At 32.0% G+C, this 19,184-nt stretch overlaps 1 protein-coding gene and 1 long non-coding RNA gene across 2 annotated transcripts in view; one reads left to right on the top strand and one right to left on the bottom strand.

Moving 5' to 3' along the window:
• The window catches only part of LOC111046370 (tyrosine kinase receptor Cad96Ca), an 89,593-nt gene that overhangs the window by 33,828 nt on the left and 36,581 nt on the right, over positions 1-19,184 (top strand).
• On the bottom strand, positions 5,349-8,304 carry LOC120349833. Its single transcript, XR_005570441.1, has 3 exons — positions 8,188-8,304; positions 7,356-7,526; positions 5,349-5,625 (listed from the first exon to the last, which is right to left on the bottom strand). It is a non-coding gene; the product is annotated as an uncharacterized LOC120349833 (long non-coding RNA).

Genomic DNA, 19,184 nt, shown 5'->3' with positions numbered 1-19,184 from the left:
TCTTTACCGTACCTTTGAAATTTCAAGAGGATTTGAATATTATAGAATATTTTGAGTGATGAATTATTATTGTTTGGGTTGGAGTGATCGGATAATGGAGATGTTTTAAATCTCTCACTTTCCAATCTTCCAGATTGCTTTTGAATATTTTATTTGTTTCAAAGACAACAATCGCACGATATAGAAGTAGTCTATTCTGTTGTAAAAAGCTGAAATCATCATTATTTTGAGTAGGCTACCTTTTGTTTTACCCTGTGTCAAAGGGAATTCAAACTGAATTGGGATGAATTCTACATTTTGCACTTACAGCGGCAAACAAAGCGTCTGATCTTCATTTCATTTCAGGGTGGTGAGAGAATAAATTCCTCCATTTTGAATATTCCGAAGCCAGCTTAGAACAAAGCTGACAAATAATCTCATTTCGTTCAATTTAAACGGGCACTCAGCTCTTCATTTTCCACTTCTTTAACACAATAAAAAATCGCGGAAGAATGCAGTACAGGTTGCGGCTTTTGGTTAGAGCAGTGTGATTCCATTTCCATTTTGTCTCATTTCCATTCTCTTCGGTTCTGTTACATGTCCTTTCTACTCCATCTCATAGTTCGCTGCCGAACAAAAACGTTTTCAGAGTAATGCAGATTCGCACTCAGATCCAGATCCCCCAATAAAAATGGATGGTTATTAAATTTCAAACTGGAACAGTAACTTATTTCAGTTTCTAGTTTTTGTCGGTTTTGAAAGATACATTGCCAGCAATGATTGTTCTGGAAACTGGAATATTGTGGTTATCCCATTTCCCAGTCATTTAGTCTTTTGATGAAACCAGTCTGAGCTTCTGCTTGGAATATTAAATCCTGGAGAAAAATCATTCTGAAAATACTGGCTTTCTTTCATTTATGTTCTGTGGTTGGTTGAATCGCACTTCTCCATGGAATTTTAATCGTTTTGTTTCAGTTTCATAGGAGATGGAATCCTATAGTCTGATGGTTATTTATAGATTTATTATTGTTCCGATAGAGTACAGAAGTGGGGCTTGCATCAGTTACATCGCAATATTCTCTTTTGGGGGGCATCGTGTCTCAAGGGAGTTGTGTCTCAACAGCTTTTTTTTCAATCTTAGAACCTTCTTAACTTCTCAAAGTCACCTGAACACAAGCAATTTGTTGTAATGGCCATTTGTACTATGTGCAACAAATCAGCAGATAGATCAATGTTGAATCTGAGAAGAAAAAAGATAAATAAAACAACAGAAAATATACTGCATTTTAAGAGCAGAGTGATTGAAAGGCATCTTGGAATCATACCACATCATAAAATAGTAAATTTACATACTCGTAAATAGATTATGAAAAAGGATTAATGATAGAGGTTCATAATGGGTTGGTGAAATGAAATTCCATCTTCTTGTATCAGACAAAATCAATAGTTGTTATTTGTTGACTGATTCCAATTTTTGAAAAAAAGGTAAATAGAAGGTGATTTTGAATAAGCGTTTCTATATGATGGCTGATATAAATGCTTCTGAGAAAATCGGTGTATCTATTGTTATAATAATTCAACAAAACGTTGAAGATACTTTATATGATTAATCTATTATCTGAAACTTCTCAATCGCAAAATACAAAGCTCCACTCCACGCCAGTATAGAGAATATTTTAACTATTTGAGTCCGTTTGAGGTGATTTAATCAAAAGTTGAGTGAAACAGAGCTCACATGCAAAGTATGTGTAGGCCTACTCACGAGTACACACCAACGATCTATATATACAAACTGTAGTATATACTGTAGTAATATACTGTTAGTATATATAGATCGTTGGTACACACATAGAACTCGTCTGATTCTATGACAATAATATTCCAGTCTGGAATCAAACTTTGAACTATGAGTGACGACTTAATCGTACACGAGTCGTCAAACTATCTCCTATTGAACAACTTGATTTTCGATGAATTTCAATGTGAGCATTTGAAATTTACTGAATGCGCCAAATTAATTACGGTACCTTTTGTTGAATGTTGTGAGACTGAGAAATCCACCTGTGCCCAGTCATGATATTAAAGTAGATTATATTCCCAGTATTTGCAATGGTACACCATGAGCGTTTATTTCCTACGATTAATCAAGGTATGTTCACGCAGATTGCAGGTGTTTTGAAAATTAAATTGATATGAATGATTCCTATTCCTGAATATGGAGTTTGAAATTGAATATTGAAGTTCGATGTTTGGAAAAGAGAAAACAAACTAGTGAAGCGGAATAATGTATTTCAGTTTTTGTATTATTGAAGCACAACAATACTCAAAAAAAAAATTATGACAGGAATATCAAACTTATTGCAATTATTTTGTGTCTGACAAAAAAGTGAATACTTTTTATGGGGATGATTGATAATTCAGGAGAATATTCAACAATTTGGCATTGATTTTGAAGGATGATTAGAATGTACTGGGAACGGTAAGTTAATATTCTGGTAATCAATTGTGACCCAGGTTTGAATGGAATTCGAAATTTAAATACAATTTTATATCGAATTGGAGTGAATTATTGGAAATTGTAAGAGCTATTGGACGAACAGGGTCCAGAAATTCCTCTGCAGAATAAGAAACACACGTTTTTTTCAATATATCATTTTCTAAAGATGATTTCTTATGATACAATTGTCTCTTACATCTGAACCAGAGATGAACTAAATCTACTAGACTAGTAAATTTAGTAATACATGAATTTATATAGTATAGTATAAATATGAATACTATCTAGTAAATCTATATACTGAATCAATACTTTATGGTTTCTCTATGATTTGAACAATTTGATGTAAAAGGAAAAATCGTATGTTATCTTTTAATTGTACATTGAATTTGACAAGTCGGTGTTTGCCAAATCAATTTACAGTTATCATTATCTCTACAACGTAGCCACACCCTTCGTAGCAGAGTGCAAGGTCATGAATGATGGAAATTGAGAACTTCGAATATATTTTAAAAAATAATGGAAAATTTGGATTATTTATTGATGAAATATGTGAAACCCCCTGCTAAAACTCTCAATATCCAAATCACCATTTTGTGAGCTGATACTTTATTTCTGCGACAAAAATTTATATATTTAATCGATTTTAAATGTCAGCCTAACATGAAGTAATGATAAATTGACAGAATAACATACAATACAGGATCATCATAATATTGCAAGCTGATAATAAGGCTTATGAAACCTGACTTGTTTGGTTTGTTACATATTGAAATTTAAATTTTCCAATTATATAATATGATGGATCTTGGTCCGTAAAAATTTCCAATAAACCAATAAATAAGAAAATAAATGAGTCAATCGTTTAAATTGAGTTTAATATTCTACGATTAAATCAGAAAACAACACGAATCAATGTTTTTAATATTTTGTAATGAATAAACAGGTTTTCTGAAAATTCAAGTTTTTCATTCAGTTTTGTAAAGCTACCTTGAAACTAGAAACAACTATCACCTCGAGGCTAGTTCACATAACAAATAAATGTTGAAATGCAATTTGGGAGCCTTGTACTTAATAAGGAGATTCTCTGCTTCAATGATTCCTCGAGACTCCGGATAATTTTGTGCCTTTAACAAACGTGTTAAATCATGTACTTCATCACTCACAAAAATGTATATTTTTCTTGAAATCTTCATTTTCAACAGCATATCTGTTATTTGTTGCATCTCTTGGTCACTTGCGAAGCAAATGGCATTGTTTCTATTTAGATATTATCATACATTTGAAGTATACGGGATGTTATTCTTTCTCTTCTGTATGCTGTTTCTCACTCTCATCAACCTTTCCTCATGTTACTTCATTTTACAATATATCAATGCCTTACCTTCAATACTCTTATACCATTAACCTTCCATCTATTATACGTGATTAGGTCTCCTTAATAAACTTACCCAAGCAGCAAAATAATCAGTTTAAAGTACTTTGAAATGTAATTTTAAATCACTTTAAAGCACTTTTAAATTATTGTACAATGATTTACAATGCTTTAAGTGGGCAAAATTGTGATTTATAAACTACTTGAAAATCATTTGAAATCACTTTCAAATGATTGAATAAGTTCTTCAGAATCATTTAGAATCATCGATTTATGTACTTTTCAAATCATTTCAAATTAGATTTTAATCACTTTTAAATTACTTTTAAATGATTGTACAATGATTTACAATGCTTTAAGTGGGCAAAATTGTGATTTATAAATTACTTTCAAACGATTGAATAAGTTCTTTAGAATCATTTGGAATCATCGATCCATGTACTTTTTAAATCACTTCAAAGCATTTCAAACTAGATTCAAATCACTTATAAATTACTTTTAAATGATTGTACAATGATTTACAATGCTTTAAGTGGGCAAATTGTGATTTATAAACTACTTGAAAATCATTTTAAATCACTTTCAAATGATTAAATAAGTTCTTAAAAATCATTTAGAATAATCGATTTATGTACTTTTTAAATCACTTCAAAGCATTTCAAACTAGATTCAAATCACTCTTAAAATACTTTTAAATGATTGTACAATGATTTACAATGCTTTAAGTGGGCAAAATTGAGATTTATAAACTACTTGAAAATCACTTTCAAACGATTGAATAAGTTCTTTAGAATCATTTGGAATCATCGATCCATGTACTTTTTAAATCACTTCAAAGCATTTCAAACTAGATTCAAATCACTTATAAATTACTTTTAAATGATTGTACAATGATTTACAATGCTTTAAGTGGGCAAAATTGTGATTTATAAACTACTTGAAAATCATTTTAAATCACTTTCAAATGATTAAATAAGTTCTTAAAAATCATTTAGAATAATCGATTTATGTACTTTTTAAATCACTTCAAAGCATTTCAAACTAGATTCAAATCACTCTTAAAATACTTTTAAATGATTGTACAATGATTTACAATGCTTTAAGTGGGCAAAATTGAGATTTATAAACTACTTGAAAATCACTTTCAAATGATTAAATAAGTTCTTGAAAATCATTTAGAATCATCGATTTATGTACTTTTTAAATCACTTCAAAGCATTTCAAACTAGATTCAAATCACTTTTAAATTACTTTTAAATGATTGTAAAATGATTTACAATGCTTTAAGTGGGCAAAATTGTGATTTATAAACTACTTGAAAATCACTTTCAAATGATTAAATAAGTTCTTAAAAATCATTTAGAATCATCGATTTATGTACTTTTTAAATCACTTCAAAGCATTTCAAACTAGATTCAAATCACTTTTAAATTACTTTTAAATGATTGTAAAATGATTTACAATGTTTTAAGTGAGCAAAATTATGATTAATAAACTACTTTAAATCACTTTAGAAATGATTGAATAAGTTCTTCAGAATGATTCAAAATCATTGACATATAATCTACTTTATAGAATAAATAGTATATTCAGCTGGATGTGAAAAAATTACATAACTTCAAAATTGATGAATAAATCCTTTACTTTAACATTCATAATTAACATAGTAATGCGACGAATTGTATTTTATTGCTGGAGCTCCAAATTAAAATTTTCAAGTGTCTCGTCTTCATTGACTTCAGCAGACGACTGTTTCTTCTTCTTTTCTCCATGTCTGTGAACAAAAATTGAATCAACTTGATTTCAATGTCATCTTTATTGTATAACTTCAGGTACAAAAATAAGTCAAAACGGAAGCATTTGACCTGTAGGTCTACAGCAGATCAAGTTCAAAGGAAAACAAAATTGGAACCTCAGTTATGTACATTATCAATCAATCAATCAATAATTATTATGAATAATGTCATCTAAATTTGGAAAGAACATGTTTACTTCACTTATCTGTTAAAATACAAAGTTATTGTCATAAGAGCTCGTAGTATTCAATTCTTCCAGTTGCTCTCCTAAAAATGTAATTTTTCACTTCTAGATGAATTCTACTAGAATATTTTAACGACGACTCTGTGTTTCAAATCAATAAAACAAAAAAATAGAATATCAAATCAATGGGTGAAACCTATCTCATTGGGGACATGGGACGGTCAAGCGAGAACAATACAACTGCAATACCCTTTGGCAGGTAGTTCATCATAAATAGAGTATTTTGGGCCGCTGATTCAATGGATTTATTGGGCAGTTTTATTATATCATGTCAAACAATTCATGTTTTTTATGGCTCAGAGTAATAGGACTTGAGCATCACTACATAGTGGCTTTCTTCTTTCGTTCGCCTTTTCTTTTAATCTATTAAGCGTTAGCCTACATGAAAAGTTATAGTTTTCTTTCTCTTCAATATCTTTCTTCTCTGGCCTTGCTTACTGATAGGATTTTTCTTTCGTATTATTATTATCTTTCATATATATAATAGATATATTATACGTATTATTATTTTATTTTAGGCTACTTCTTGTACTGTTACTCATTCCCCACACACAGATCCGTCTATGTGGGGAAAATATTCACAAATCTGTTTTTAGATATGTTGTCTATGTTCTTGTGCTTTGTATTGTGAATTGAAAATTGAATAAAATTGAATTAAAATTGAGTGGCCCAGCACAAGTGCGTTTACAATTTATTGTGATTGTTAAGGGTATATCAGTGTGTAATGCTAGTTTTTAAGTTTATAAAAATAATAACTAAGTTTATACTATAACTAAGTTTAAATTATAACTATAAGTTTATTAATATTATCATAGTAGACCAAAGACTTGAAGAAAATACTCTATTTATGATGAACTTACAAGTTTATACATTTGAATATATAAAACTAATTTCATGTGCTACTTGATATTTTTCAAACGATACATATGTATACATATGTATATGTATACATATGTATATATGCTACACATGTCGAGTTGTAAGTTGTGGACCAGAGTGTTGGGTTTTGGCGTAAATTTTGAAAATATATTATTTCTGCTAATTTATCTGGATGGGGGCTATGTGGAGTGTTAATCCCAGATTTGTAGCTTACTACAAATCAATTAATATTTCCAATACAAAGTAACGATCAGCATCATAATGACCACCTCCCAAATTGAAAAAATCAACTCAGATATCCAATATTGCAGATCCTGGATGGAATGACTAATTTTTTTATTAAATAGAATAGAATGACTCCTTCATTCCAAGTTTGGACAGTAGTGTCCACTCTACCACTCAACCACGGTGTTTGTGGATGTCATGTTTAATGGCGAAATAAAGTTTTTGAGTCAGTGAAGTAGTATTTTCTATTCAAGTGGGATTTTATCTGGCTGATATTAATATTGCCAAATTAGCGTTGTTGAAAAATATGAAGCAAGCTACACAGTAAACTTCAAAAAGATAAATTTGCTGAAATCTTACCAATCATAACTTTAGTTATGAGAAGGTCCTTGAATGGTTTTTTCTCTATCTCATGGTCGTCCTTGCGTTGAACTCTTTCCCACGAAAAGTATATGGCAACGAAGGGTCACCAGCTTCCCCATGATACTCGTGATTGTGCGCCCTTCCAAAGCATGACGCGACATACGTCTCCTTTGAACAATGAAAAAACAATATATTTTAGTTGGATGATAAAATCAAAATTAAAATATTCTCAAAGGGATCAAGTATATCTATCTGATGAATTCATAATGTAACCTTTGTTTTTTACAATTTCCAAAAAACTCTATTAAATAACTTAGAAAGCGGATTATGTATGTAAATCATTTTTGTTCCAAGTGCTTAGTTCTGTTTCATTTAGTGGAATTTATAGTTACGGCAAAAAAAAATATTTTTGAAGTAGGGGTTTGGATTCAAGATTGAATACGAAAAAAATAATAGCTAGTGATTTGAAAAAATTTGGAATGCTGAAGATTTGACAAAAATCATAGGCTCTGATACTCTTATACCGATTGAAATAAGAGACTAAATAATATATAACCCAAATTTCTGGGCTATCGTATGATGACCGGTAAAAAATATAAGCTTGTTCAGTCCTCTAGCTCATCACAGCCTATCAGGTCAGGTAGAATTCAACTAGTCAACCAAAATGAATTAACTGAACCTACCTAATATAGGTAGAAAAGACAGAACACAAGCTACATCTATAAAATATAATAATAATGTGTATTTTCTCCAAGCTACTCTATAGTAGATATACTTTTATCAGTCTATGATTCAAACTTCCATAAATATAGTAATATTGTGTACTTACATTGATAATAGAAGATCAAGTGACTTCAAAACAAATAAATTCCCGGATAAAACACTGGAAACATGAACTGTAATCTGTATTCAATACATGATGAACTGAAACTAACTGGCCCTTGCGACTGACTAAAGTGACAGTTTAGTGACTACAACACTAACCAAAAGGCAAACCCAACCAAAAAGGGCGCGAAATACTCCGACTGAGAAGGAGTGAGTAGAGAAAGAGAGGGTAGACCAGTGGACAATGGTGACAGACCTACACTATTACAAAAGAAGGGACTATGCAGCTACGAAACTGTGGAGCAGGTAGTAAGTGGAGAGACTCAAACTGTATAGCCTACCGTACTGGAAAATGTAACATAGTAATAGAAAGCATATGCAGTTGAATAGAGAAGAGAGAGAGAGCATAGAGTGTAGAGATGATGGATCATGGATTAGATTAGATTAGATTAGAGTTCTTTATTTATGTATGTTATGTTACAATATATTATTATACTGCTGGCTTATACACTAATTTACGTTGAATGACAATATTGCTTATTATTAAACGAATTTTACAAGATATGAAGAGTTAATTAATGAGAATAGAGATTGAATGCAATTTGAATAACGATAACATTGCGATGTACCGTATCTTCATAAATCGCGGTGTTTCGACAAATAATTGTCCTTTCTCTAAAAATGATATGGAATAATATCCTTCCCATTTGGATAGATAGAGAAAGAGGGGTTGAGTGGTGTGGTAGACGAGGTTGATAAAAATATAGACAGAAAAAAACTATAGAAAAGGTTGCTGATCTGAGTTGATTTTTTTCAGTTCTACTCACTGCAAAAGCTAATACTCTGAAGTTCACCCATAATATTTTATGGCGAAAAATTTTTGAGAGCAATATTCATTCTCTGTTATGTACCGCATATAACCTAACTGGCTAGGTATCTAGGAGGCAAATCCTCCTAGGTATCTAGGAGGTACCTAACAGGAGGCAAAAATCGATCAGATGAGCAATTGGCGACAAAGAGTGGACTCGGGTGTTAAAATTGGGCAGGGAGTCTTCCTCAACTCTCTCATGTTGGACTACCAACCAACCAACTCACAACTTTGGCTCGATATGGTGTAACTGGAAAACTAGTAGCACCCAACTTCAAGACACGAAATAAAATTATCATTCAGCAAGAAATGTTATTGTTGTGATCATGTATCTGATCGAATAAACACCGATTCTGGTAGAAGTAAGTATTCCTGAGAAATAAACGATTCTACTATTGAAAAACTTTCTGTACGGTACCGGTATTCTAATATCAAGCCTCCATACCTACAATCCGGTAATTTCATATGATGATAATAATAATAATAAGAAAACTATTTTCTTGAGCTTCTTGAAGCCAGTGATAGTTAAGCCAGTTACACACATCGATTTTTGGACGTTCGATTTTTTGCCGTCCTTATAAATCCACCAGATTAAACGAGACTTGAAACTCTTGAATACATTATCTGTTTGCCAAGTTATGCAACTGTCGGAAAAGTAATAAAATAATATCCTCCCCATTAATACGCGACCGTAATAAGATTGATACGATACTGTATCAGAGAAAATGTAAAATAGGCCTACTAAAACTAAAGAAGACTTGTAAAATGCTGCGAGACCTCAAAATTTAGTAATATGGTTCAAATTAGAAAAGAGATGAAAAAACTAAATTGCAATTCATCCTCATTTAAAAGGATTCTCAACTCCGGCTACGAAATGATCTTGACAATATATTTTCGCTTGTATAGCCTATGCTAAAAACTAAGCACCTGAATGAAGTGAGGCGTAAGCTATTTTCTCTTTCTCCTTCATGTTGTGTAATGAAAAAATCGTGTGTCTCTTGTGTGATGGTTATATTTTACAAGCTCATTCCAAGCCTTGAAGAACCACAGATTAATATAGAATCACTGTATGATTCTCAAAAATGTAGTAATTGCAATGATTGAATTGACTCCTGTACAGGGGAGTATCGTTGGCATAACATTTGCTGTTCTCACAACTTTACTTGAATTGGTTCCTGAGTTTCTTTCATAGAATTCAATTTGATATCTCTAATCTATTTCAATACTCAACCATGAAAACCAATTTTCGAATCATAGTATTAATCAGACCCTTTGGATATCAATCTTCTAGTAGTTAACAGAACCAAAATGCAAGGAGTATAAAAAACCCACCAGTCACTGGTGGTAGGGCTGTGGTTGGGTGCAAAGTAAATGCTGTTATTATTGTAAATGGAAATAAATACGAAATATTTCCACTTTCGAGGTGAATTTCATTTCAAAGACTTGAGAGATATCGTCTATTTTTCTTTCAAATAGTCTCCAATTTATCATAAGAGACAATACAGTAAGTTAATATTCTTTGACATTCAATATTTCGATTTCCGTTAATTGAATCAAGCGACTACAATGTAATTGAAGGTATTTAAGTGCTCTCTGATTAATATATAGATCTACTGGGTAGATTAATTGAGTCAGTATGTAATTAATAACTTGATTGTTGAATTCTGGAAATTACTACTTATCACAATTTCTGAAAAACTACTTTATGGGTTGTGATGAAACTTATTATTTCTTATACATAGAAACATTAAGATTGAAAAAACAACAGCTTTCCAAGATCCTAGATGTTTACCAATCATGCAGCTATCTTGTGAATATAATAACTTTAACTTCAAGAAATTTTCAGGACTGTTTTCAGAGACAAATATTGTTGAAGCGTTTGAGTTATATGAACTGTGATGAGCTTCTAGAAAATGTGATACAAATAAGATACTTTTTTCTCCTCTCAATACTCTCAATATTATTATGATAGTTTTTGTGATATGTTGATACACAAAATTAACGATGCATTTACTCCGCATGTGCTGGAAGTTTACGTATAATATTGATTAATACAGTACCGTATCAATAATGAAATCAAATATTGGGCTTATCGAGAAGTAATGACAATCGTTCAAGTATTTAGTCTAAATCGTATCTGAAAATGAATCTTCAACATGTGCAAGTTCTATTTGCACAAAAGAGGAAATCTATACAGGTTTATTTCAACATGAAATAGTGTGTCGTCCAATAAAGTATGTAATGAAAACATTTGGGGTATGTTGGGTGTGCTCTGTAGATGTGAGATTCTCTAAAATTATAATTATTAGTAGATAACCCGTGTTCCGCAATGGCGGTCTAATTAAAAACTTGACCCACTGAAATATTCAAGAATTCAAAATAGGCCTATAACCATCCTCGGTAAATTAAGAATCAATATGCAAAATATTTCAAGTCAATCAGCTCAGTAGTTCTGGTGTGATGATACGTCATTCGTGAATTTCCTGTCACCTACGTCTGTCTATTAGCCAATATTATTTCCTCAATTAGGCTATATTATAGATAACTCTAAAACATCAACACAGACAAATTATTATCGTGATTCACATGATACGGAAGATAATTGAATGAAGATCTAGAACTTACATGTAGGCCTACATTATTTTGCTGTAAACTTACTATAATCTTGATAGATACTATAAATTAGGATAGGAAGAGAGTTATGAGAGTTTCAGCAGCAAATCTTCCAAAAACTAGTGTGACAACCTCTTTCACCTACAAAAAGTGTTACAAAACTGTAGTGTGTTCTGTAAAATGTTATTGCCTTTATATTATATTTGCGACACGTTTCCTACAATCAAACTTCTATATTATGCATTTATAATATTTCAAACGTTAATTCATTCTTCAGAAGTTCATATTTCTCAACATTTATTATGTTTCTATAAGAGAAAACTATGGAATATTATAGAAACTTATAGAAGATTAGAAAAATCTATGCAATACAGGTATGACTCATCCAATTCAGGTATTAACGGTTGATATAAGTGAACAGTTCACTCACAACTCAGATTACGTAGTGACAGTGAACTCTATACTAAATAGGCTATGTATCGTTCATGCGTTCATAGCCTACTTCAAATTATGGAACAGTACTGCGATGTACTAGAAACTCGAAACGAAGAAGCAGTATTTTGCTACAGTTTAGAATTTAGTTTTCAGTAGGCTACCTGCCAGCAAAGACAAGAAGATTCTCAGCCAAAAATCCAGTTAGTGGTGTGTCACACTCTTTTGAATTCTGATCTATTGATGCGAATTGGAATCATTGTCTACTTTTCAACTTTTTCTATCCAGAAAAGGTTTAGAAGGTCCCTGCTTTGTAAATACTGCAGCTATAGTTGAATAGCTTTAGTTATACATACTAGGGATAGTGGGCAGTTGGATGAGTATACAGGACAAAACATCTTCTCTCGCTTTCTCTATCACTTCTCTCTCCCTCCTCCCCTCTTGCTTATTCCACCGCTCTCTCTCCCGCTTACTCACTCACTCAATCTCTCACTCACTCACTCTCTCTCTCACACACACTCTCGCTCTCTCTCTTTCTGTCTCTTTTAATTATTTTTTTAAATAATTTTTTATACTTTGTAAAATTTGTTCAATAATTAGCATTACCATCAATTTATGTATAAGCCAGTAAATATTGTAACATACATAAATAAATATCTCCAATCTAATTCAATCTCTCTCTTTCACTCTCTCAATCTCTCTCTATCTCTCTCTCTCTATCTCTCTCTATCTCTTTCTCTCTCTGACAACTATTTGCTGAAACACTGCCGATTTATGTAGTTACTTCACAATATTATATTATCGTTATTTAAATTGCATTAAATCTTCATTCTCATTCATTTATTTTTCATACCTTGTCAAATTTGTTGAATAATTAGCAATACTGTCATTTTAATGAAATAAGTGTATAAGCCAGTGTATATTGTAACATACATAAGTATAGAACTAGATTTATTCTAATATAATGTTAATTGGGATTCCATATAACTCGGTTGATTTTCATCCACACGCTCCGGTCAAAATCTCATTTTGAAGGTTTGTTAATTCTCTATTCAAGTTACGAGGTGGAAAATTGATATTTCTTGAGAAAACATTTATATTGCTCTATTAAGTGGGAAACTTCTATGATTTTTTCCTGGCGTTTTTGATGAATATTTTGGAAATAAACGGTTTTTAAATGGAATCTAGCCAAGGAATTTATCGTTTGCAAGCCACTGAAAAATGGAGGTGACAGACCCTCACACGCACGCACAAGCGGTGCGTGACCGCCTTTAGTTGACTAAAGGCGACCGGTTTCATGGGTTCAGATTTCCTGTACACAATAGTTCTTACATTTCCACTCCCTTTTGAAAGTTATTCGCAGAAAGAGTTCATGTGTAAAGGGATATTGACCTGAGAGTGGACAAAATATAATCAGTATACAGAATGTTCTGAAAAAAGGTGCCCGTAAATCAGGGCGTGATTCCTCACATCAAAAGAAGAAAAAAATTATAATTAACATGGGTCCGAAAATGCTTAGTTACCAAGTGATAGAGGGTGGAAGATTTCGTCTGAATTTCTGTGCCTCTGCTGAAACGAAGCCCTACGGGTATTTGTTGGCTGTTAATTAAGATGTACAATTTAGCGTACTTTATGTGAAATGAACTGAAAAATTCAATAAAACCGTTTCCAGACCTATAGCTACAGTAATTTTTAAGATATGTGACGAAATATGCGAAACTTGGTCCCGAAAAAAGTTCCTTTAAAGTTTTTGTTAAAAAAATGTCTCTCTCTCTCTATATATATCTCTCCCGATCGTGTTCTAATGTGAAGGATGTTATGTTATATTCAGAGAGTTGGCAATAATTTTATTGGTTGAAACACCGCCAATTTATGTAGTTACATCACAATATTATACTATTGTTTTTCAAATTGCATTCAATCTTCATTCTCATATCTAGTAAAATTCGTTGAATAAACAGCAATACTGTCATTTATAGTCTAGTAAATTAGTGCATAAGCCAGTATATATTGTAACATACTGAGACATACAAACAGGCGGCTGTAGAAGTGTAGAAACAGCATTCGTCCAAATTGTCTTGCTACCAATCTATTGCTACTGCTTTGTAGTGAGATTCACTTAAAACTGTCAGCATTAGCTGGAAGGGAACAGCATTGATGCTGTTCAGAAGTATGCTGACACATCTGAGCTACTCTATGATGTCATTCATCTTAAACTGACAGCATTGATTAAACGGAAACAGCATTGATATCATTCACGAGGTATGCTGACACTCAACCAAGCTCCTCTATAGTGAGATTCACTCTAAAATGTCAGCATTAGTTGAACAAGACGAGCTTCGATGTTATTTATAAGGTACGCTGACACACAACCAAGCAGCTTTACAGTGAAATACTGTCAGCATTAGTTGAAGGTGAAACATTGATGCTATTCATGAGGAATACTGATTTTTGAAAGTGAGCCACACTATAAGTACCTGACTCGGTCAGCATCGACTGAATGGGCAACATTGATGTTATTTATAAGGAATGCTGACAGTAGATAGTGAATCTGTTCACAGTATAAAAGTGTCTAACAAGACTTTTCAGCATGGCTAGGAACATTTTTAGGCCAGTTCCTAAGCCTACAACAATCAATTAGTCACCGAAGCCTGTAACTGTGAATAGATTTTTCATTGGGGGGGAGTTCTTCTATGAAAGACTGACTATTTCCATCTTTCTCTCCTCTCCCTCTCGCGCTCTCACACTGACACAGACACACATACCTTCTTCAGAAATTTTGTACTTCTTTTTCTTTTAATCCGAACCTAGTTCTTACAAGAAAACGGGTAATGAATCCTGAATTTACCCGGCTATCCTGCAGAGCCTTGAATCCTTTGACAACAACTATTAAGCAATTCTAAATTATTTCATCCAAATTATTGTCAAACAATTTCAATTGGGAACAATTTTTAACAAATGATATCAATAATTCTAAATGATTTGTGAGTGAAAATTATTCTCCCACAATTCTTTTCCACAATTTTTTTAACACGGTAATGCTCACATGAGCTTCTTGCTTGTGCGTGAGTAATTGGGAAGTGCAATGATGATTTGATGAAATGCAAAACGACCAAGCCAATTGACCTGCAAATAACATTTATATGGACGAGATACTTCATATCTGTTTATTAGTGAAGTATCATTAAACAATTATCCCAGCACTTATTCTCACTCTACTCCAATTATTTTAAACGATTTGTAAATCAATATCAATCATCGATTCTCAAATGTACTTCCAAGCATTTCTGCAATAATTCTAAATGATTCATAAATCATTTCTAATAATTGATTATGGAATGATTTGCAAGTACTTTAAAGCACTTCTGAGTTCATTTAAAATGATTCATCAATCATTGATTATCAAATGATTGGAGAGTACTTCCACATATTAAATAATAAGTAATATGTTTAAGTATTTACTTATTACTTCATGGTAATTCTAAGCACTTTCAAGTACTTCACTTCAATCATTCTAAATGATTCATAAATCATTTTCAATCACCGATTATAAAATGATTGGAAAGTACTTCCAAGTACTTTACTTCAATCATTCTAAATGATTCATAAATCAGTTTCAATCACTCATTATAAAATGATTGGGAAGTACTTTCAAGTACTTTACTTCAATCATTCTAAATGATTCATAAATCAGTTTCAATCACCGATTATAAAATGATTGGAAAGTACTTCCAAGTACTTTACTTCAATCATTCTAAATGATTCATAAATCAGTTTCAATCACTCATTATAAAATGATTGGGAAGTACTTTCAAGTACTTTACTTCAATCATTCTAAATGATTCATAAATCAGTTTCAATCACCGATTATAAAATGATTGGAAAGTACTTTCAAGTACTTTACTTCAATCATTGTAAATGATTCATAAATCAGTTTCAATCACCGATTATAAAATGATTGGAAAGTACTTCCAAGTACTTTACTCCAATCATTCTAAATGATTCATAAATCAGTTTCAATCACTGATTATAAAATGATTGGGAAGTACTTTCAAGTACTTTACTTCAATCATTCTAAATGATTCATAAATCAGTTTCAATCACCGATTATAAAATGATTGGAAAGTACTTTCAAGTACTTTACTTCAATCATTCTAAATGATTCATAAATCAGTTTCAATCACCGATTATAAAATGATTGGGAAGTACTTTCAAGTACTTTACTTCAATCATTCTAAATGATTCATAAATCAGTTTCAATCACCGATTATAAAATGATTGGGAAGTACTTTCAAGTACTTTACTTCAATCATTCTAAATGATTCATAAATCAGTTTCAATCACCAATATAGTGTCTTTTGAGAACCTAAATTCTCAGACAACTATAATTAAGTTTGGAAATCATGCTAGACCCCGATGGTGGAGGGGTTAGTGAAATTTCTAGTACCATTCCAGTGATGAGGAATTCGAAATAAAAATCATTTGACGATTGATTGCCTCTATATTAACTATTTAAACTCAAACAACACTTCACAATAAATACTTTCTTCAATTAAAGATTATCTTTGTCTTTAAGAGACCAAATTTAATTATTTTTACGTCTTTAAGAGACCAAAATTTAAGGGACACATTGAATTCTGGTGGGGAAAGATCAAGTACTCATCTTGTAGTTGTCGTCGCGATGTCCGGAGTCCCTGGCGGAGATGGATGAAGGGTGAAGATGATTAGTCGTCCTCCAGGAATGTTCAGGCGTCGCGGCGACAGATCCAAAAGGGAGTTAGTCTTGTTCTCTCCTCATCAGCGTTCAATGACGTACGATTCCATCCATGGTTGGAAGAAGTCGCCGGCCCTTTTACAATGGAAATTCTCAGCCCGATACAGAAACCTGATGACAAATTTACAACAGAATTAGAAACATAATAATTACCAATATCTAATAGGATTGTATTCAATTGATGATCTAGGTAGATCATCAAATAAATACAATTCACCGCTTCCTATGAGGAAATAAATAATATTATTAACATACATAAATCAACACTTATAAATCACAATAATTGATAAAATATATTCAATGACAATAATAAAAATACTCACCCAAAAGGGGTATTGAAGATCCAACATATAGAGGGAATCAATCGTCATCCTAATTCATCCCATTAGTATATTCTATAAGGGGGACTTTACCTCTAAATATTATTCTTACATGAAATGTCCGATTTACTTGGACAATCAATTATTAAATTCTCCTGGGGAGAATGAGAATGTACCCCCAAACGAAAACATATTACTGTAAATTGTAAGAAATCTCAAGAAACAGTTTACACTCTGACAGCTGGGATTAGAATGATTGCTCTCCTAGTTTTCAGAGGCTTCCAGACTGATCAGTTTTGCCATCATCATTTAAAATATTTACCCGATCGCCTGTGAATTTCTCTTCGCCCACTCTCTTTCTCCTCAGTAAATAAGGAAGGTGATACGTTCAAGCAAGAAGGAAACTAGGAGAGAAAAGTTATTTCCCTTTTGCAAGTTTAGAACTATGGGATTGATTCAGCATACTTCTGGCGTCTCAATCTGTCGTGAGAATAGATAATTCCAAGTGGGATCGTGGGAACCAAGGATTTAATAAGATTCTGATCATAATTATAACGATTTTAGAAATGCTGGCTAAGTTGCCAATGAACAAGAATAAATTTACTATCTTCATGGGAACTGAAAACTACTTACTTAATATAGAATAAATTCCATTTAATAACTCAAAATTTTGGTACAGATTCTCCCCCCGTTAAAGGAAAGTTGGACGCCAATGAAAAAAAACTACCAAAATTTTGAATAGGTGAGCGCGCCAATTGAAAGGGTGTGGGGAGAATCCACAGCATTCGGAGTCAGTCGAAACGAAGAAAAGCGCGGGCCCAGCGCAATCTAGCGTCGTTGACTGGTTTTCCGAGCAAACACTTACTACTACCGTACTACAAGTCATGAAGGTTGTGAGAGAGAGTGTGCGAGAGTAACCTACGTCGAACGCAGTCAGAGAAAATTGGATTGACTCTGTCTGGATCCTATTCTCTCTGAACGGAGCTAGCCGTTCGAAGTCAACATTACACAAAATACTCATCTAACGGTATCATAATATCAACAAAATTATCATGAAACCTTACTAGAACAATGAACTAGCCTACTCTGAGAATTATCGATATATCAAGCTTTTCATTCAATACTTAATCTAATTACACATCAACACTACTAACCTATTTCTACATTGCCAATGAATACTATAGTACGTGAATAAAATACTACAACCTAACTGAATAATCGTACTCTAATAAACTGATTATGCCTTATTCACAACGATATAGTTTAATTGATTATATATACAAATTTGATATTATATAAGATTATACTCCAATTACGATTATTATAATAATTCTACTTATTTATCCTATTTTACCCATATCTTCCTGGGTCATTCTTCAAATAACGTACAATATTCTGTCTTATGGATATTAAAAAAAAACTAGCAAGAATAAAAATCTAATAAAGTTACATATAATAGTGTAAAATAGAAAGTACATAAGGCAATTAATATAAAATGAAAAAAAAGAATGTTTATAAAAAAAATTGTGTCCACAGACTATGATTAGTCATGTCCGTGGACTGTCCCGCCAGTATTTTCAATATAAATTAATGCGAAAAAAGCCTAATCAAAAGCAAGATGAAAATATACGACATATTTTCAGAAAAGTAATGTACAGACTAATAAATAAAAAATATATACATACATTTTTAAGTATTATTATACTGAATTCTAATATTAAACTGTTGTCCTATCAGTTTTAGTCATGTCTGTGGACAAAAGGGAAAAAGGGAATTTTAGCACTAGATCAAGTGGCAACACTGATTTTATCAGTTTGCTAGGCGAAGGAGTTCAGCCATGTTGGATGCTAAGCTGTTTCTGGTTGAATTAGTTGATTGCTCTTTTATTAAGGTAGTGAATTAATTGAGATTATTGAAAGTGCAAAGATCATTCAACAGTTCCGTGGACAACTAAAAAAGGTAAGTGTTATTAAGTTTTTATGAATATTGTTTTT

Source organism: Nilaparvata lugens, chromosome 2 (genome assembly GCF_014356525.2).
Source record: "Nilaparvata lugens isolate BPH chromosome 2, ASM1435652v1, whole genome shotgun sequence".
NCBI lineage: Eukaryota > Metazoa > Arthropoda > Insecta > Hemiptera > Delphacidae > Nilaparvata > Nilaparvata lugens.
This window is presented reverse-complemented; position numbering and strand designations above follow the sequence as displayed.